This window comes from Neolamprologus multifasciatus, chromosome 16 (assembly GCF_963576455.1).
Source record: "Neolamprologus multifasciatus chromosome 16, fNeoMul1.2, whole genome shotgun sequence".
NCBI lineage: Eukaryota > Metazoa > Chordata > Actinopteri > Cichliformes > Cichlidae > Neolamprologus > Neolamprologus multifasciatus.
The window spans coordinates 27,009,497-27,032,475 of record NC_140454.1 but is presented as its reverse complement, the minus strand read 5'-3'; positions in this window follow the sequence as shown (position 1 = coordinate 27,032,475).

The following is a 22,979-nucleotide window of genomic DNA, read 5'->3' as shown; positions in this document are numbered from 1 at the left end:
GTTCGTGCAAATAGAGACACATACAGCTCATCAGGACTTGGACATGAAGCTTTCATTTGGGGGTGTTTATATTCACACTGTGTTAACATTTTTTATCCAATAATTTCCATAATAAGGGCCTGCAAAATTAACCTAAACTAACAGATGGTCACAAATGAACCCTCAGAGGGTCAGTATCCTCCATCCCTAACTCTAGTCTATCTATTGTTCTCCCACATTTTGGCAATCAGGCATAAAAAAAAATATAACTGAAGTGGTTTCTTTTCATCACCAATGATGACTTAAAGCTGACAGGTTTTGAAAGAAAAACCTACCATAAATCATGCTAAGCTCTCAGTCATTCATTTCACGGTTGTCTAAAGGCAACTGGACTTCATTTTTTCTTCAGTTTTTGAAGATGAGCGGAAAGTCCCGTGTATTTGCCTCCTGAACCACACCATCCTGTGAGTCATTAAGTGTGGAAGGTGGTGAAATCATGTGGGAGAGGATCTCAGGATGGTTGATAGTGGGTGTCATAGATAACCACCTCTGTTCAGCATTAGTTGTTTCAGTTGGATATCGATGGGCATCTTTGCTGTTGACACCAGCTAAATTTGTCAGCCATCTGTTACTCTTTTATGTTATTGTAAAGGTCTACTGGTAGTGATGTACTAGTACAAACTTTGGGCAATCTTCAAAAACACATGGCAATAGATTATCCATGATTCCAACAATGCCGCTGTTTGAGGAAGGTCTTCACTAGCAAACATACTGTATGTGACTTCTTTCTTTTTCTGTCACAAATCTCTCAGATTATTTTGAAATGAAGCAACAACCAACAGTTGTTTCTCTAGGTTCAGGTACAACGAGAGCTCGCCTTAGTATGTGGAAGACTTAAAGGTAACTTAGACTTGATAAATGTCTATTTGAACCCAGATCGGGAACTTTTTATACAACTAATCAATTCGCTTTAGTGGTTAAAGTCAACCACAGTGAAAGTGGAGCTTAAAAATGGTTGGGCTGACCTGGAGTATCCCGATCTAGAGTTGTGTTTGTGCCACTGCCCAGCTCCTTTAAACACTCCTGTGTAGTTTAAGGAACACTTACATGGTTCATTTAAAACGTCAGATATGACTGGTTAGTTGGAGGACATGCTGTGCTTTTGCCAACAGTCTCACAGCAGGTCTGGAAATACTCATATCAATTGATTGATGTTCATGTCCATGAGCTGAGAATTTTCAAGCTTGAGGGGCATAAGTCATTTTGCTTTTCCAGCAGAGGCTGCAGTTTGAGTCCCACATGGAACCGATCACTGCCTGATCACATCAGTGCACAAACAACTTGTTGTTTTTTGGAGCTATTTCACAATTTCCCAGGTAACCAGGCTGATAACCTCTAAACATCCAGCAGACGATCAGTGGCCTGTTTATTGTTTAAATCTACCTGTTTATTTGGAACCTTCACTTATATGGAATCTATCTTATAACATGGGCACTGTAAGGTCTAGATGTTTGTGACCTCGATTTCTGTGGTTATAGCTGTTTAGCATTTGGCTAAGTTGAGCCCTGACCTGGTGGTTATTAAGAAGCAAAATTTTATTCTTCAGTCTTCAGATGCAGTCTTCACTGCATCCGCCCTGATTCCTGATGAAGTCAGGTGACCCTGAACCATTTCTTACTTATGCTTCTATAGGCTCAGCCTGCTGGGAGACTTCCCATGATGCAATGAGCGCTACTTCAACTATGCTTATGTAAATTAAACTAAATCAGATGGTTTGGTCTATTCTTTCACCATTAAACGCGTCATAGGTTCTCAAAACTGGCTCGAACTCTAAAATCCGGGCTGGTTCTCACAGAGATACACAGACCACAATCCACAAAGCCAGATGTGATAATATCAGCTTTCACCGGACACCTGAGTGAGAAGAACAATACCGGCATGATTCAGAATCAATGTTTCCCTTCAGGTCTTTACTGCTCCATATGGAAGTGTGCTGTCATTCTTCACACTTGGCAGGAAAGCCAGCAGCTCCCTTTTCTGCCCGGACCATGTGGATTTCTCCCTTTGTTCCATTTGAAACTGCACTCTTTCACATCCAAATTCCCGCCGCTTTTTACGGCACACTTCCTGCCATTCTCAAGCCAGCCGTGAGAGCGTGTTTACTCAGCAGCACGGGCAGCGAGGAAGAAGAGGGTTGATTTTTTGACCTGTCAATCATGAGAAATAACGCGCTGATTAGCTTGTGACTGTAGATTTGCTTACCGCAGGAAATGTCACAAGGAGTATGTGCGCATTAAATACCTGTATGGTAGAGCGGAGGCTTCTGCTGTTGCTGCTAATAAATGAAATGAAGCCTGAGTGTGGGAGACGAGAGGCAACACAGGAAATAAGAGGAAGGCTGGCACAATAGAACGGGGTCGCTGTGCTGATTGTCATTTCTGGCCACCGCACTACACCTCCACATTCACAATAGACTGCATCCGCCCTGCGAACCAACCGCGCCACATACGACAGGAAACGGACTTGGGATAAAAAAAATATTGGCTGCCCGAATGCAGACAGAAACACTTAGAATGAAAAGCTAACTTAACAAGTACCTCACAGAAGTAGCGGCAACCACGACGGCTCCATCCAAATTTCCCATTTATATTCAGCAGGAGCCGGACGGCGGTGAGAAAATGTATGAGTGGAGGAGCAGAAGTAATGTAGCGCGAGCAGTCCACTCCGCTGCATGAGCACATTTCATTTCCCATGCATAAGATATCACAGAGCAGTGTTTGGATAACGCAGGCCTTCCTCTCCTCACTCTATTGCCTGTAGTCATCCACAGAATCAAAAAGGATCACTGGATTCCGATTTAATCCCGTGCTGCACTGTGCGTGTGTGTGTGTGTGTGTGTATATATATATATATATATATATATATATATATATTATGCACATATGTATGTGCACACCTGAGCGAATAAAACCTGTCAGAAGAACTTTTCTCGCCATTCTGCTGCCACAAATGAAATATAAAACAGAGATAGATGCAGACCGGGATGTTTTTCTTCCAGGTGTCGGGCTGAAGATGTTTGTCTTTGAGCTCGTACAGGTGTAAAACCTCTGATTGTGGGTAACCAGGCAACTGCGTGTTGGCCTTTATTCAAGCTTATAATCGTACTTGTATGATGAAAGTGAGATGTTTCAGCTGCTCTCTTAAAGTCTGATCAGTGTTTAAGTGTAAATGCATTCAGAATAAATGAGTAACAGCTTGTCTGTGGAGGTTTATTGCTGCCTTGTCTCACTATCTGTTAAAGCCAAGCAGCAGTGAAGCACCAACAACTGCAGTTCCTCTAATGTCCACTAGAAGCTATCTTTGAAAGTGAGTCGGTCACCATAGGCTCCCACGTTAAAATGTCCAACTTCATGTATGGATAGCTTCTACCGCCATAAGAACTCTACAGGGACTGAATTTTCTGTTGCTCACCTGTTTGGACTCTAGTCCTACACATTACTGGCAGTAACAATAAACTGACCCAATAGTAAACACATAATAAAACCTGAGGGAATGAGACTCAGTTTCCATCCACAGGTCACATTCCCCAAAATATTCTCTTTAATCAGATTATTCCACTGATGGTGGCTCAGCAGGCAGCGTCCCTGCTCTGTCTCTTTAACAACTTCACATTAAACAAATTGTAGAGTTGTCCACTGAGGTCCGTTGGACCGTCTGCGACCCCTGCGGGGTCAGAGTTCATTCGGTGGGATTTCCTCTGGGCGATGTGACTGCCTGCATGGTCGGAAAGTCCTGCAGTCCTTGTGTTTCCATGGCTGAAAGGACGCTGCTAAAGTGAGTGTGGCAGCAGAGGAAGAGTTCAACTTTAAGAGTATGAATAGTTTTTCTCTCCAGGGGAGGGACGTAACCTCCCTTGATGCAGGCAAGTGGCGAGATTCACTTCATTAGTTCCTGTGACCCTGCAGTGCTTTGCATGTTATTTTACAGAAGACTTTACACTGACTTGTTCTCCGGGAATGCCATACACAGTGTGCTGGTCCAGGATCAGGAAGTCTGGTGCATTTGCCGACTTCACGAGCAAATAATTTTGCATTAAAAAAAAGAAATAAATGGAAATAAATTATCACTGCCTCTTTGCTTAGGCTGCTGCCCCCGCGACCCGGCCTCGGATAAAGCGGAGGAAGATGGATGGATGGAAATTATCACTGTGTGTTATTGTTTTGGAGTTCTGGAGTAGAAGCTGTAAATCTTCATGTGGCACATTTCACATCACAGGATCATCACGGCTCTCATTACAGCGTGTCGGCAGGTTACACTTCCACCACATCGTCACAAACAGGAACTCCTGTGGATTTAATTCCGCTTTCATTCTGATTTAGTGTATGTTTCTGTGCAACATGTTTACTTCTAATGGCCTTTAACTCCCTGTTATTTTGCCACTCAAACAGAGATTTATGAGCACCACTTTTATTGCACTTTCCGGCTAATTAAAGGTTATTTTATTCTCAATTATTTCCTTGTCAGTTTGTGCAGTGCAAGTGTTCTACTGCAATATTAGAACAGAATAAACACAATGTTTTTTTAATGAGCGCTTTTCACACTGAGATGTTAACGCTCTCGTTAAAAGAGACTGCAGTCAGGGCTAAGCTGTTAGCACGCTCAAGTTAAAACCTCAGGCACAAGTTCACACTCCAAGAAACGTTTCAGAGTGCTCCTGCTTTTGCTTTAACACCCAAACAGATGCTCTGCCAGGTGATAATTAAACACATTTAAATGGATGATTATTCAGGGAAGGATTAATTCACTCTGCTTCCATAAGTTTGCTTACACAGTTAGAACAGCTCAGAGCTTTTATTTTAAAAGTGCTGGAGCCTGATCCCAAAATTCTGAGTGATTTTAATGAATCACCTTTTTCATCAGCTTCAGTGTTAGATTGTTTTTGGTTGGTTGGTTATCATCATCAGCGATTAACTTATTGGAACTTTTTGGCTTCCATGAAATGAAATGCATCGCTTTTAAAGTCGCGCCGACTGAAACGAGTCAAAAAGTCAAAGTTGCATTTTTTAATTCTGAAAAAAAAAAGAAATATATTTCACAGCCTGAGACAGAAAAAGCAGACCAAATATATTCACATCACAATTCATTACCAGGAACCGTGAAAATCTTAAAACTCATTCTTGAACTTCAGCTTTCACAGCTAAGTCACAAAAGGTGACACAAAGTATATAAAGCCGAATGTTTAATGAGCTGAACCAAACCAACACCGACAGCTGAGGCTGTTTTATCAGTTCCTGTGGGGATTAATGTGTGACTCCAGCTAACACGGCTCTTAGACGCTGGTACAACTGTCATTTCTACACCAAACATCGATCAATACTCATATATCTGTACAGCAGTTCATGTCATGTTAGCCTTCTGAGATCCAGATCTGTCTTTTGCTTTATGTAGCTGTCTTTTTTTTTTTTACATTATCACAAAACTTCATATATTCAGCACAACTTTTGCTAATTGTAAGGGACTCCTTTAATCAGGGACTTGGGGAAAAAATGGCTTGTCTTTCTACAACTACACTCAAAAGTGTCAAACATAAGGCCCCGGGGGTCAAAATTGGCCCGGCAAAGACTCTAATCCGGTCTACCGTACAGCGTGGGGAAATGTAATGGAAGGCATAGATTTTGCACTTATAGTGCACTTTTGCATCCTTTTCTACTGATAAAGATCTTCCACATGGCCATCCACATCAGAGTAACAGATAAACAGTTAAATGACAGAAAATTTTGAACATTTTTTTGAATAAACTTAAACATTCTGTTTCATGAATACAGAGAAATCGCATGCCAGAATTGTAAATGTAGTTTTAGACCTTTATTTTCATAATTTGAGTCATGGTGACAGATTTCTTTAATTTACTATAGCACCATTTCTCTGTTATGTAGAAAAACTGAGACGTATTGTTGAAGCTGCGCTTCTTTTCCTAATCCTAAAAATCTCAGGGATTAAGTGTGTAGTTAAACTTCTTTACACTGATAGAAAAGGCAGCCCACTTTGATCTTGAGTGGGCTGAACAAGTGAAACTGTGTGTGGCCTACAAAGTAAACTGAGTTTGACATTGTTCCTCTAAACACATATACATTTAGATATTTGCATTTGAAAAGGTTAAGGAGAGGTTTTCCAACAACCAGCCTCGGCTTTGCGATGACTCCCAGCATCATAGTCAAGCTGACTCTTACAATGCTTCACCACTAACAGAACCAGACCTCATGTGGTGCATCTCCTCTATAAATCAGCTATTAAACATGTTTACACAGCGCACGCAAAGCTGACTGTGGACCCACAACTCATCCCACCCCAGGGGTCCCCAAGTGAATAATCCGGCCTTGGAACGAACAAACGAACCAGGAAGAAAATTGATCAATAACTCGTCTCAGTGACTCAATACTTATTGTTTGCACATAAAGATTCCCGGACCTTATTTCCTTATTTACAGTCAGCTTTAATTACTGAGGGGAACTCCACAGCAGTTTGAGCTCGTCTAACGTACAGTTTGAAGGATTTTCACATAAAGTTATCAGTAAATTTACCACCCTGATTAAAATCAGAGGTCATTCAGGTAAGGTTAAGGCGATGATGCAGACTGTGCACGTTATATATGGAGCATTCTTTTTCTGGTTTTAGCTTTTGGTTGCAGGGGCTGTGCCTTTGTGTTTGCAGAGCTAGGACATTTCTCCTTTGTGCAGAAGTGCTGACACAGAACTCCAGAAAGGCTCGTTTCTATTTAGGGAATAACTCTCTGATTAGTAGGTCAGCTAAACAGCCCGGGGGCCAGCCAGCAGCGACTCGGGGCCGGGCCCCGGTCTGGGGACCTGGCTCGGAAATGACTTAGAGGACGCTGTTGTTGGCTTTTGTGACGAAATCCTTGGGCTGGCTCGTGTGTCACAGTAAGTTAACACTGAGATGTAACAGTCAGGCCCAAACCTGTCCAGTAAACCGCCCCTGCATGTCATTTGCATGACATTACCACAGACCTTGACCATAAGCATGAGGAAAAGAGCCAACAGAGACATGCAAAACAAATGTTTAGGTGCCAAGTACAACAAGGGAAAGTTAGTGTTTGGGGACTTTCTGCTTTTTCAGGGTCTGGACTCTTTAGTTTGATGGGGATTAGAAAACAAAGGGCAGCATTTTGGCTCTGTGACACCCTTACAAGTTTATAGTCGTCATCAAGAAAGAATAGCATGATTTGAAAGCTCTGTGACGTTCCATATTCTCATTTTCCCATGAAATGTGACCATATGTGAGCCTAAATGGGCAAGAGTCCATTTGCTTTTATATTACCCTGCTTGACTCAAGGTTCTGAGCGCAGCTGCCTTCGACCTGCCAGGAAATTGCACCTGAAATTGGCCCTGTGGTCTGAGTGGCTTATAAGCCACCTCGAAGGTATGAAAGTAAATGAAAGAGGCAAAGAAACAGCTTTTCCACTTCTCTTTATCCACCACAGGCATGTTTCTGTAAGAATGTCTTGTCTGCCTCCAGCGATGGGTTCCCAGAGAAGGTCAACAAGTCACAAAGGATCCAAAATGGAAGCCAGTGTCCATTTTCTTTGGCCACAAGTGCATGTATGAATAAATCCCAGATCCCTTCTCTTTTCTTCCCTTTCTGTAACGCAGCCTCTTGTTTTCAGTCGCTCTCTTATTGCTGTAAATGGCTTTGGCTTTTGGTATGTCTGCTCTCTGGGAGTGAATGGAAGAGTTTGAATTTCACTGATCTAGGCACAAAAATGAATAGAATTATGCGCTGGCTTTCATTATAAAATGAAATAGATCCTTTTTTTTGTATTTGCTGTCTCTGGGGTTTTTAGACAGTAAATGAGCAGGAGATATGTCTTGCTTAGTGGACCTAAGCCTTGGTGTTAGAGAGGCAGTGACTGCAGGCTGAAAACCCGGTCGTGTATCAGTGCCAAATGCTGGAGGAAACGTACCTTCAGTGGTTAGTCGTTGGAGAAGAGCCAGTCCTGTCGGCCATGCTGCTGCTCCATCATTACACTTTCAGGCCTGGAGCATGTTAAGGCTGTAGACTTTTTTTTGTCTTATCAATCCATACCTCAACACTCCAGCGTACTCGATAAGGTCAGATTTAACATGCAGTTCAGGTCTCTAGCTCATAAAATTGAATTAATACGTAACCTTTCGCAGCTAAACCGGCCTTTGTGCCAAAATCTCATTTTCGGAGAAAACAGAGCTCGAGGGCTTAATACACTGAAAGCAGAAGGTTCAAATTTAGATTCAAATCAAAGAATGTATTTGCTTTTACTTAGGGTCTTAATTTTCATCTCCATCAGCCCTTGGGTACTGCATAAATTACTCTTGCACACTTTTGGAAGGATTACTGAACAGATCTGAACTCTGACCCCACCCAGAGCCTGCATTCGGTCGACTTCCTAACAAGAAAAATTAATTGTTAATAAAAATAACTACAAAGAGAAAAAAAAATAGGTCAGAGTTTGGATAATGCTGGATGTAAACACTTTGGCTGGTTAAAAGTAAAATCATAATCTCATCAACTGCCGTTAGTTGATAAGACTCGACTGTAAAGAGGTGTACACAAAGGAAGAGGAGTAGCAGGGATGTGGCGACCAGAGACTGTGGAAGATCAATTTCCAGAGAAAGGCAGAACGAACACTGAATATTTATGTGTTCGATGCCATTTGTTTGTCTACCGGGAATAAAATTTGGTTGGAGAGGTGGGACACAAGCAAATGAAGAACTTATTTGATTTTGGTGCAGATCCATCCATCTTCTTAAATGCTGGAGCCTACCCCAGCTGTCACTGGGTAAAAGGCAGGACACACCCTATGGTCAATTTAGAATCAGCAGTGAACCTAACGTGAGTGTTTGTGGATTGTGGGAGGAAGCCGGAGTACATGGAGGAAAAAGCACAGGGAGAAGATGAAAAAACTCCACATAGGACAGACAGAAGTGTCTAATGGATTCAAACCAACAACCCTCTTGCTGTGAGGTGGCAATACTAATACTGCGTCACCCATTTTGGTGTACATCTGGAAGAAAATATCTGACTTTTGTTACGCCCCTAGTCTAGGCGGGTAGAGACGCACATAAGGTCTGAGGAGAGAGAGACAAATACCCGCCCTGGTTCCCAAGCCAAACATCCGAAACCAGTTGTGAGTAAAAAAAAGGTGATTTTATTGAAGGTAATGAAGCACAGCTCCAGGGTGAACCCAGGCCAAAATAATAAACAAAACCAACTAAGTCCCACCAGAGAAAACTAACTAAACCCTACGAAAGAAAACAGAACAAACAAATGACAATACTAGCCCTCGCTCCCTAACCCGGAAAACAGGAGAAAACTGTTCCCAAAGAAAAAGGCGGCTCACCCCTTCCGCTTCAGCCTAAGGGTGCCTAAGCACTAAGTTAATACACCAGGAGCGCCTCTCACAGATCACGCTCACACAAATATACAGCAGAAGTATAGGTTGGTAACCAGGGTCAGGACCGCGTCGGCTGTCAAGCTACTCGCTCGCTCCACTCTCTCTCTCTCTCCGGCGGGAGCTGTCAGAGCGGCTTTTTGAACACGGTCACGTGTTCCACGGTCCAATCAGCTGCTCACTACTCTTCATTAGGGGAGGGACCTGCAAAGAGTCTGAAGCACAGTAAAGAGACACAGAACAAAACAGCCCACACAGTGTTCTTATGGCCACAGCCGTAACACTTTAGCCATTGCTTTGCTGTTTGTGGTCTCTCTGTGCTCCTCTTTTCTCAAACCAGTCTTCTTCCTGTTAAAAACTAGGTCTTCCTCACCACTGTCACAAGCCCTCACTTAGAGGGCATTGTTGAGGTTCTCCCTTTGATACTGCAGGGTCTTTACCTATCAGTATCAAAGTGCTTTGAGACAACTATTGTTGTGAACTGGAACATTAAAAAAAAGAATCGTATTGTTCAGTGCTGGGCAGCTGGTCCGCTTATCTAAGCACTCTTTTCCTTCTGAACTAGAAACAGCTGCTGAAATGAGGTCGATGAGAACCGTGAGAGTGAACTACAACGGTTTGCGGGAATCGAAGAGCTGGGTGTGGGTCTCTCCTTTATCGTCTCTATTTGACTTGATGTGTGTATGACCTCCAAAGGTTGGCTTTTACTCCAAAGTTCAGCTTCCTGAAGGAAATGGGAAGTGCTGGTGAATTTGAAGCTTGGTTATTAAATGTGAACAATAGGCTCTCAAATCAAGCCTGATTAATGTGGGATCATCACAGCATGAGTTTAGACTGAAACCCTGCGGGTCTATGAGTGAGCAATGTCAACATGTTGCTGGGCGAAACCTTTCACTCCCAGCTCGCTGGTTTCACAGCCAGATGAAATATGGAGCTTAATGTAAAACACTTTCAGGTGTAAAGTGTTTGACTCTTTCCATTGTCGAGAAGGCCGAGTGTTTAAGCTCCAGCAGGGGGGGAGGTTAGGATATGACAGAGCTGTCATAGGCAGCCCGACCTGCTGCAGTCTTAAGGCTAAGAAATACCCGAGCTGCAGTCGTGCCCTTGAGAGGTGCTCTTAAAACAGCGGTCGTCAAATATGCAGCAGTATAATTGGAATATTAGATAAAGAAATGTGAGTTATGACAGCCGCCTTCAAGGAGAAGCAATAAAAACCTCCTCTCTCAGTTGGAGGGTGAGGCATAAAGGGAGGTGGAGGAGAGGAGGGGAGGTGTGATATATACTCTGCCCTCCCCAACACTGATTTTCCATAGCGATTGGAGGCCCTCCGCAAATGATGAGGGAGGCAGCTGTGAGGGCGCAGAGGCTCTGCAGGTTCACGGCAAAGTCAACACTGTCCAATCCCTCTAAAGCCTCACACCGCTCACCGCAGAGCAGCGGGCCAAAATAAAGCCAAGCCCGTCCGCCTACGTGAGCACGAGTACGTGTTATTGTGTATTAGAGCTGTGTTTTCCCACTGCCTGTGTGCTGAAGAGTGTGTGTGTGTTTGTGCACTCACTTTTGGATGGGCTGATATTTGAGCGTACCTGTGGCATGCTCTTTTCGCCAGGATGAATCTTAATCTCGATATCTGTAAGCAGCTCTTTCCTGTGAGGATTTGTATGTGGATTTTCTCCCTGCGTGGAGGGGTAAGTGCATGATTGACCGCAGCGTGAATTTGCATACAGCGGTGTATTTGTGATATCGCTCCATCTTGACCCTGTTTAGACTGGCGCAGAGCCCTGTTTAAAGGATGACTGTGGCAATTTTCTTTATCCTACTGCAAACAAATGCTGTGAATTGACCAAAACCAAAACCAACAATGTGTTTGCCCATTTTCCAGTCTAGTTTCTAAGAAAGACATTTAAGAGCATTTCACTAATCTCAATTAGTTAGTCTCAACTGAATAAAAAAAGCGTCCAATTACTTTCTTATAATGTCTGTGCACTGTACTGGAAACTGTTTGGTTTAGCAGCTTGTTTTTGTTCCCATGGTGTCAAATACTGAAACACAAATAACCAAAGCCGTTGGCATTTCAAAAATCATGCACAACCTTTGTGTGGGTGTGTGTGTCACACCACTGACGACAAACACACACACACACACATATAAATAGATGCTTTGTGTCACATTTAAAAGTTTCCTTTTACACAATCTTCTCTGAACCTAATCAAATCGTTTTTGGTGACTGAAGCTAACGAGTGACAGAAACAGAAATAAAAAAGGATGTGAAAACAAAGTGCAGAAGGTCTCAAATGTGCATGAGCTGCAGTCTCCAGGTAACCTTTCCAAACCAGCAACGTTTCAAGGCTCACGTGTAGATTGTGTAGACCAAAAGTAAAAACTAGCCAATCTTCTTTAAAGCGTGAGTTGCATGCAGAGGTTTTTGTTTAAGTTATTACTGGATGTTTTGAGTTTTTAGCTTTTTTGTTAGGAGTTTGGTGCAAGAATTGATGCCACTTCTGTGGCTGAAGCTTTCACTAGCGGCTTGCTAGGTTAGCTTGGGATATAGACACAGGAAAGAGGTTGTTTCCATCTCCATCTTCCCAAAGTCTTCTTACTTAGATTTAGCAAAGTGACATAAAGGTCAGTGAATAGTCATAGGGGACAGTTATACAGTGTGTTTATATTTACTTTTGTGGCTTTCCAAACTTCTACTTCTGTTTGGAGACGAATAAAATTATTTCTTTAAACATTTTTATTGCTTATGTGTATCAACTACATATTTGTGTATATTTTTCTCAACCTGCTGCCTTAGATGGAGAAAATTTCCACAAAGACAAAATCCCACATTTTTATACCATAAAGAATTAAAACTGAGGGTTAGGGTTGGGCTTACTGATGAGAGATCGGGACATTAACAGCATTGCCCATCTATTCAACCAGTGCGTTAATTACATAAATCATATTTAGACACAGACAGCTGTGGACTTAAAAGCCACATTCAAAATGCTACATCCTCAACTAAATGACATATATATATATATATATATATATATATATATATATATATATATATATATATATTTACTTGGTGTTTTTATTTTGCATTTTGGCAATTTTTCTTCATTTAATCACTTTGGGAAAATCTCCATCATTTGTTACTACTCAGGCTGCCAATCAAAGAAAAGCATGGGGTACTTTATGAATTTCATATTATGTGGAATTTCAATCAGATGCTGTAAAACTATGTTAAAGAATATTTGCAAACACAATGTAATCCCAGGGGCCAGGTCTGGAAAAGACCAGCTGAGCTTCGAGTCGTTCTTCAGTGACCCTGCGCACATTTTAGCAGCTTTGGATTTTAGCATCAGTTTCAAATGGAGATATTGACAGCCTCTGCCCCCACCCCCCCATCCTCCACTTCCCCTCGGGCTTAGTGTGGAGAACTCTCTGGACATGCTCCATGTAAACAGACAAGACACTGGGTTTGATTGGAGACGAGCAGCCTTACTCTAATCAGCCCTCCATTCTCTCCGGGGTTTCTGTTTCCAAGGCAGCGGCGTGCTATTCACACTGTTTCACTGTTTCACAGAAATAGACCAGATAATATTGTCAGCGAGCAACAGAAGAACTGAATTTCTACTTTGAAAGATGCTAAATGACACACACACACAAAAAAAAATGCACAAAAGCATTCTCAATTATTTCTTCTATTGTGGGGTGTCGAGGTTAATAGTTGAGACGATTTGTTATTCGAGACAAGGCGGCCAGTAGATAAATCCGAATGTTTTGGACTTATTGTACTCTTGGATTTACTGAAAACTGGTGGTTTTTCCCTGCCATGTTTGGTCTCATCGAGCATGCGCACTCAGTTGTCATTCGAGCCAGTTGAAAGCATGTGCCTCCAAAACTTTTCCACGCCAAGCTGGATGACTTCCTGATGGGTCCCTCCACAAATTCTGATATTACAAACAGACCATTTTGAGGGGGATTTGCTTCTCACATGCTGCAATGATTGCATAAAAGGAAACATGCATTTTTTGGCTTGTGACTATGCTACTTAAATTGACTAAAATGAGTGTGTAAAAGCCTTCTGTGATCCCTGGGGACTTAGCTGAACTGAGCAGCTTGACATTGAAGCCTTTGTGGAGCTACATTAAGGTATTAAAGTTACTCCTCATCAAAAATGTCAATTCTGCTAGAAAAAAACTAACTGAAAACATTTTTCCATGAGTCACAGGGCTCGCAAAATTTCAAAATCCCTGGTAGCCCTTCGGGCAGGGACTCTTCAGTTTTTGGTAGCCCAAAATAAATTGAAGTAGCCCGAATAAAAAAAGAGAGCAATTTTTTGATTGATGTTTTGTTTCCTGTTTTGTTTCCTTTACAATATTATACATTAAAGTATAATATTGTAACGGAAACAAAACATTAATCAAAAAAATTGTTGAAACACAAATTACAACATTGTATAAAAATTACAATCATCAACTCAAATACTTGGTTCTAATTGAACAGAAATTTCTATGAACTTGTAAGAACTGTGTAGAACATGAATCAGTCTGTGTTAGATCCTCAATCTGAAATTTCCACTGAAGTTACGGGTAAGAGGCAAGTGGAACCAAGATCGAGGACATTTGCTTTTTGAAGTTTGCAAAGACTGCTACATTGTGCCAGTGGTAGTTCACTCTTTGCAACATAGTAGCTGTTCTAAACAGATTTTCAGGTTTATTTTTAGTTTGTTATTTGCAATTGATGTTTGTTCTGGGAAAGATATTGCAGACTGAGCAATAATGCATTTCTTGCATTTCTCATGGGTTCTAATGGGGGCCTTTCTTAAAATGACTGGTCCCAGTAACAAAGGCGCTTGTCGATTCAGAAATCGAGGGAAAAACCAACAACACACCCGGCAGAACATTATGTTATTTACACGGGTGCACATAAGTGGTCCGCATGTGCGCATTCACTGTCAAAATAAAAGACGCGCACCAGATAAGAAGTTGCAACATGCGTTTGCGTCCATATAAAAGGCTGTTTTTGTCCGCTAGAGTGGGATTTTCACGGCACATTCTGCACCAAATCTCTGTGCGTTCATCATTTGTTTGAAGCCAGCTCACCTCCTGCAACCACTTTTCCGAGAATACGCGCTTCTTTTGTGGTTCGGACTCCTTCTGACATTTCTTTGGAGGTGGAGGAACACCAAAGTAATTGCTTAAAGGAGCTTCTTCGACATCTTTAAGAGTTCTAAACAAATGTCCGTCCTCCTCCAGAAAATCGTATGTACGCAAACACGCGTTGCAACTTCTTATCTTGTGCGTTCTTTTTATTTTGACAGCGAATGCGCACCTGCGGACCACTTATGTGCAGCCCTGGTTATTTAGCTCGTCATATTGCAGCCACAGAAATTCTTTTGTCCATAAAACCATAAAGCTGCACTTTCTTTTTGCCTTATAGTCTGATTTGTCATAACTTTTCCGTTTTGTGGTAAGCTTTTCTTTGGCTGTCACTTCTTCACCCTGACCTGTCTTATTTGGCTCAGCAGAACTAAAATATATATCCTGCTGTTTTTACACAGGCACTCACATAATGCTCAGCGATTCTCTGTGCGATCAACTTCTCACATGTTTAAGCTGCGGGAGATTTCACTTGTCATGTTTGCATAGTAAGCTAACGATTGATAAGACGATGTCAGAGGAATTGGTGCACAAATTATCATCACTCACCAATCAGTACTGTCACTCTCTCTATATATATACGCGCATTGCAAAGTGAAAGCAAAAAACGAGCGCAAATTCTGGCTCACCGATGCCAATGACATAATTACCCAGATACATTTCCGAAAGAATGCAAAAGCATTGACATATATTTTTCCTTCCTATGACAGCCCGACGGGCAGGGCAGAGATAGATTTTGGTAGCCCGACTGGAGAAATCGCTAGCCCCGGGACGTCGGGCTAGCGATTTTGCGAGCCCTGGAGTCAGTTTGCTGTCTATAAGTAAATAATGCAGTTCTAATTAGCCTCTAAATACCCTCTGTGTCCCCTTAAGGCAGGTGTATCAAACATAAGGCTCGGGGGCCAGAATCGACCTGGCAAAAACTTAAATCTGGCCACTTTTTACAGCCACAAACGAGAGCATAAATTTTGGACTTTTAACTGTATTTTCATAATTTTCACAGCTTTTATTTTACTGATAAAGACCTCCCCACATCGTCATTAATTAAGCCAGAGATTAACAATTAAATGACTGCAAAGTGCCTGCTTTTTCCACTGCCTACTATAGAAATGTATGAGTTTTAAATACAGATCCACGGAAAAAAAAGAAAAAGGAAATTTTCTATGATGACGAATACTTTGTTTTAAAAATACAGAGAGTTTAGAGCAATGAGCTAACAGAACTCTTTGTAAGTTATTAATGTGTAAAAATTACACAGTTTAAGCCCAAACAGTTGTGCTGACAGATTCTTTCATCGACTATAGCAGCATTTCTTTATCAAGTAGAAAAACTGAGACATAGTGTTGAAATTGCACCTCTTTCTCCTATAATCTCAGGGGTTACATGTGCAGTTAAACTTTAGACTGACAGAAAGGGGAGTTTCTGTCAGGTCTGGCCCACTTTATATCAAAGTGGGCTGCATGTGGCCAAGATGGAAAATGAGTTTAACGTCCCTGCATTAAAGAATAACCACTGTTTCCCATAAATGCATGTTTTTCTTATTAATAATTACCAGTTTTAATGGATTTTCTAGTGTTCACATTTAATGTGTATGACACAGCTTGACTCACAGAAAAAAATATATGACGAGCATACTTTGCTACTGTCATCAGTAAATGCTGTGACATGAAATGCTATTTCTGACGAGTGGGAAAAATGTACTTAATGGAAATACGAAATAGCTGACTCGCTTCAGTGTATTTTTGTAAACAGAAGAATCAACACCGAGCTGTTACACAAAATGGTCATGCTTTTAAATATGTCAACAACCCTCCCTTCATGTCTTTTAGCAGCCGGAATGAGGTCATCTTCACTTTTAATCACTTGCCTTTCATATGAATTCTTGTACATCCTTATTATTTCAGTTGTTCAGTTAAGACATTTTCCATTTAGGTGACTGCAGTATAAGGGCAACCCATCCAGGATGTACTCCACCTTTTGCCCTATGATGGGATAAGCAGAATTTTTGGTCCTACATGTATGTCCATCCTCAGACAAGCTGGATTCATCGCTCCCATCCACCTCTAGTGCATTCCTCCAAGACCCTGACTGGATGTTGCATCTGCCAGATGCCTGAGATAAGCATCTGCCAGATGCTGACTGGTTAACAAGTGGGCTGGTTAAAAGCAAAGAGCATCAGTGGGGTTCATGAATGGAAAAATCACAAGAAAACACTTCAAAGACCAACAAATACATTATAGAGAACCACAGACAATGGTTGCAGTGGACACTTCACTGTTTTTAAACTTGGTTTCACTTCAGCTCTTTGTATTAGAAGTTCATGCTTCTCTTCGGTTGGCTGAGGGACTAAAAACAAGACTAAGAACAACACAACTACAAGTGGCCCACAGGTTGGATCACATACTTTCTACACTGCCGTCAACTGACAACAGAGCTCTCTGCAGGCACCTGAGGCATCCCTAGAGTGAAGCAGACAATGAACACCTGACCTCTGCTGGACCTTAAATCCTGTTATAGGCTCCAGCACCTCCACTGACTGGATGAGCAGAAGAAAATGGATGAACACTGTGGGTGGGTGGGTGGGTGGACTCACTGCTGGAGCATCTGGTGGACATTAGGGGAACTGCAGTTTTTAGCATTCTGTGTTGGAATCATTTTTCAGCCCCAGAGGTTGCCACTTGTGTAAACCATAAACATTTTTGTATGATAGTGGTTACAGTACAAACCGGATTGTGACGTGATTCTTTATGTAAATTTTCTGTAAAGGAACCAGCTGATGAGGTTCATACATTAGTTCTGGATGCCTGTCTATGAACATATTCCAGAAATAGACAACTAGTGGAACATACCTCTTGCTTAGCCCGTTGCTCCTGGGAACTGGACTCCGTCCAATATCCATTTACTTCTGCTGCAGAGAAATCATTATATTTGAATCAATACTCGCCATGATATAATGTCACTTAGCCAAAAGCTAATTTGATGTCACAGCCGCATTGTATTCTCTGACTGTAACTGGAAAAAGAATCCAACATTGTGTGCCACAGGCCATGTTGCTTCAATCATGGCCCCAACAACAACTCTAACCACATCAGCAGGGACGTCTCTCGTCTCCCATTCAGTGCGAACTCTTAATGTACTTTGTGGAAAATGTTGGGGTCACTCGGCAGGGAGGCTGAGACAGAAAACACTGGGAACCCGGCCTGAGATGAAGCACGCAGATAAGCCTGAAACCCAAGTCAAGGTTTCTCTCGCTGCTCGTCCTCTCAGGAACAGCAGCTTAATATTTCACATAGCTCACATAACCAGATACAAAACAGTAATAAATATGCTTTAAGATGCGATAACATGTACGTATGAAGGGCCCGTATAAGATCAGAAACATACACAACTCTAATTCTTTATTTGTGAAACAGCTGATAAATCCTTATTAAATTGGCTCTACATCAAAACACTGACCACCTGTTTCACATTCACTCCCAAAGTAAGAGAGATACAATATCCTCATAAGAAAATACAATATTTGATGCTCCTCTTCAGTCCGTGGCCTGATAAGAAAGTTACACATCGGTCCAAGTGAACCAAACGAACAGCTTTTTTGCACCCTCAGCTTCATCAACCATCCTCCCAATGCAAACTCACAAAAGCACAAACTATTCTTAATATGATCTGATTCATCTCACACAACAAAGCTCCACATCGTCTTCATTTCCTGTTCCTGTGAACAGAGTGCCGGCCGATTCACCGCTTCCCTGTCACTTATTTAATAAAATGTTTACAATTTTTTCTACATGTAAAAAAGCAAAAGCCTAAATATAAGATAAAAAAATAAAGCAGCATAAAATAAAAATAAAGTTAAGGGAGATATAAGTAAATATAAAAACACAAGTTGTTTTTATATTTAAAACAACTAAAATAAAACCAGAAAAACGACAACCTACACAAATCAATAACAAATAATAAAAGATTTTGACATTTTTGCATGTAAAAGTTTAATTTAAGAAGAGATTTGAAGGAAGTCTTAAAGTCATCCTAAGATTTAACCTTACATTTTTTAAAAGATGGATCATCCTGAGCATCTAAAGCTGCAGACTGCCTACATCCACATTTCTGTTATATCATATAAACTCTAACGCAGTGAGGAAGCCAGTGGAGAGAATCCAGGTGATGGTGCGTTAAAAGAAACCTCTCTGCTGTGACTTTTTGATTTAATAAACTATAAACTATAGCTTTACAAAAATAAAAGCATGAATGACTTTTGGTCCAGAGTTTGGAGTTTAGCTGCTTCTGTTCTGGCTTTGTGAACACTGTCCCTTTGAACATTATTTGGTGTAATGACCTGTTTGTTTCATAAACAATAGCTGCCACTAATTCTGATCAGTTCACCCGCTAACTTTAGCCTGTACTCATGACTCACTGTACACATGTCTCTTTACTTTACTTTCTTAAATAATAAAAGTACCTCATAAAAAGGTAAATATTCATAAAATAGCCTGAGTGAGGCCTGCTCAGCTTAAGTTGTGTTTCTCTGTTCTCACATTCTGACATAATGTCTCCAATAAGCAATCCTAGACGGTGAGGTGAGTAGAACTCCTTTTTTGACAAAGAGCAGCAGACCTTCCTATTTGACTTTATTCAGCATGGAAGGCCTGAGTATACTGAAGTTATGTAGATCTACGTGTTTATCTCTAAACTCATCTTGTTTTATTTTTTAATCTTCACGAGTTCAAAGTGCTGAGGTTGAATCAAACTGGGGACCCTAAGCACAGCAGTGGCTCCTGACCTTGGTGGAGAAAAGTCTTAAAACATCTTTAAAAAACGACCTTCAGTAAATCTGTCATGTTTATGAATGAAATGTGATGTCTCAATCATTGGAGGCCAGTTTTAATGCACCTTCTCTTTGTCAAGATGGCCGGCGATGTTGGGTTTCTTTTCTACTCGGTCTTGTGATGTAGGGCTCAAGCACCAGTGTGGCATCTCAAAGCTTCAGGGATGTGTTTATGGTTGCAGTCGTCAAGGCTTTTGGACGCAGGCATGTGGAGACCCACATGTGAAAGATTTACAAGCTTCCAACAAAGGATTCGTATTTCTAGCTTTCGCGTGCCAGGCTCGTATTCTCCTTCCTGAAGGAGAAAGTGACCGTTTGTGCAGCACTTTCACTAACTTGTACGTGTGCCATGTAACCGCTGTTTGCCGGCGTGTGTGAAGCACTGATTGGAAGGGAGTGCCGTTCAAGTGTTCTTGGTTAGAAGGAATATATGGTTTCGCTATCAGCTGAAAACACTCAACACGGTTTCTAATTGGGGCTCTATTTCTGCCCTATGACTCTTTTCAGCACGCCGTAATAAGATTGCATGCGTACCCACCTCTACAAGCATAAAAAAAACCCAGAAAAAAAAAAAACTCCTGCATGGGTCCACATCTCTCCGCCCTCAATCGTTTACGCTCCACTGCCAAGTCAGAGGTCTAATTATGCATTTGAGCGTGAGAGTTTAATTTGCGCTTTTCATTTGGAGTGATTGGCACTCGCATAAGTTATGCTGAATGCTATTTAACTACAGTGGAGGCAGGCACGATGCTCCATCACCGCGCCACTCCACTCGCCCTGGTTATTCATGTTGCAGCTAAATGTATATTCATGTCCCTGCAAAGCCGAGTGTGTCGGAGTAAAAGGCCTCATGTTGAATTTAGAAGGGTGTGTGTGTGTGTGTGTGTGTGTGTGTGTGTGTGTGTGTGTGTGTGTGTGTGTGTGTGTGTGTGTGTGTGTAGGTGTGTGTGTGTGTGAGGAAGAGGATGCTTTGCAACAAATCACTCTCTGTGCTGCTTGGAATCCAACATCACATGTTAATGCGTTTACTGGGGTGTGCCTGGTAGCTCCAAATGTTTTATCTGAGCTTAGGGAAGAGGAGATAGAATTCCCAGCATTCCTTGCTGCATGGGCAAGAACTTAAAATCTTAACTCAACACTGAACAGGTCACTGGCAACAATCTGGGGTTAGGGTGCTACATGGGCAAGCTTTTCAGAAAGAAGTACGAGTTACCTTCAAGAACAAAAGAAAGATTCTTTATTTTTTCCCTTTCAGTGAAAATATCTATTTAAAAAAGTGATTCAAGATGGGTCACCAGTGACCGAGTGGATGTTCAAGGTTATTCTTGTCAAATTATTTACCTCCACCAGTCAGTTTTAGTGCAACTTCCCAGTTTCAGTGACTAAACCTAACCTATACATTAAATTTAACACTTTGCCCTAATGCAACCCCAAGAATCACAGCCATTTAAGTTTAAATTAGCTTGTTAACATTATTAAAGTGTAAATAATCAAAATTCTTCAACGCACAGCTCCTCAGTGGGCTTTTTTAATCATTGAGCTAATATCAGGTTTTTGTTGCAATTATTACAAACAGAAGGGAACAATTATGAAGTGGAGGAGGAAATATGTGTTAGCATACTCAGGCCTAATAAAAAGCTCTGCAGGTGTCTTTAAGTCAGTGTTTCTATGGACTGCATGAAATTTTTTTATTCTTGCTGTGTTTATGCAAATAAATCAAATTAACAGGAGCTTTGATAATAAATAAAACATTCTGATCTTTAAGTAGTTTTAAAGATCAGTTTCAGTCTTACAGTGGCTTGTAAAAGTATTCACCCCCCTTGAACTTTTCCACATTTTGTGACATTACAGCCACAAACATGAATCAATTTTATTGCAATTCCACGTGAAAGACCAATACAAAGTGGTGTACACGTGAGAAGTGGAACGAAAATCATACATGATTCCAAACATTTTTAAAAAAATACATAACTGAAAAGTGGGGTGGGCGTAATTATTCAGCTCCCTTTGGTCTGAGTGCAGTCACTTGCCCATAGACATTGCCTGATGAGTGCTAATGACTAAATAGAGTGCACATGTGTGTAACATAATGTCAGTACAAATGCAGCTGCTCTGTGACGGCCTCAGAGGTTGTCTAAGAGAATATTGGGAGCAACAACACCATGAAGTCCAAAGAACACACCAGACCGGTCAGGGATAAAGTTATTGAGAAATTGAAATTGAAATTTAAAGCAGGCTTAGGCTACAAAAAGATTTCCCAAGCCTTGAACATCCCACGGAGCACTGTTCAAGCGATCATTCAGAAATGGAAGGAGTACGGCACAACTGTAAACCTACCAAGACAAGGCCGTCCACCTAAACTCACAGGCCGAACAAGGAGAGCGCTGATCAGAAATGCAGCCAAGAGGCCCATGGTGACTCTGGACGAGCTGCAGAGATCTACAGCTCAGGTGGGGGAATCTGTCCAAAGGACAACTATTAGTCGTGCACTGCACAAAGTTGGCCTTTATGGAAGAGTGGCATGAAGAAAGCCATTGTTAACAGAAAACCACAAGAAGTCCTGTTTGCAGTTTGAGACAAGCCATGTGGGGGACACAGCAAACATGTGGAAGAAGGTGCTCTGGTCAGATGAGACCAAAATGGAACTTTTTGGCCAAAATGCAAAACGCTATGTGTGGCGGAAAACTAACACTGCACCAAGGTTATTATCGTTAACCAAAACTAACGAAATAACGAAAACTAGAAGTGAAAAAACATTTTCGTTAACGGAAATAAAAATAAAAACAAAAAAAGAAAAACTAACTAAAACTATAATGAGTGTTCACAAAACTAACTAAAATTAACTGAATTTATAGCAAAAATGTGTTTCGTTTTCGTTGATGTGTGCGTGTCATACAAGAGTCAAGGGTGAAAATGAAGTTTAGTTTACAGATTTTTTTCTTGCTGTGTCTCATTATGCCAGCAGGTGGCAGTACGTTAGTCGAGTCGTCTGTGTTGCTGCTCCGTCCACGCGCAGAATCATGTCAGGAAAAGTCGGGAGAAAGCGCCAGAGTCCAATTTGGGATTACTTTGAATATGACTGTGTTTTGGATAAAGCAAGTGTCTTGTAGTGGAAAGAGACAAATTATGAGGGACATTTCTAAAGGGAAAAAAATCCCACAAACCTTAAAGTGCACTTGAAAAGCTCACACAAGAAGGCTAACCTAGCTTACCTTGAGAAGGTAAGGGAGCACACTCAACCCTCATCCCCAGAAAACAGAAGCTAACCCCAGGCAAGGCAGCGTGATGCATCCCGAGACAACAGGACTGGGATATCTACACAACTGTGTGAGTCAATTACCTTCAAAAAGTTTATCAATTCACTTGAACCACAATTACGAACACCCGGTGCTGCAAGAGTTAATAGTCTCATTGGGGCCAAGATATACATTTTATAGTTACCTGGTATCAATGATTGTTCATCTGCCTTTATTTATTTATTTAAAGAACCCATAGGTGGGAATGTGAGTTGTCTGTCTCTGCATGTTAGCCCTGCGACAGACAGGCGACCTGTCCAGGGTGCAGGGTATGGTAGCTGGAA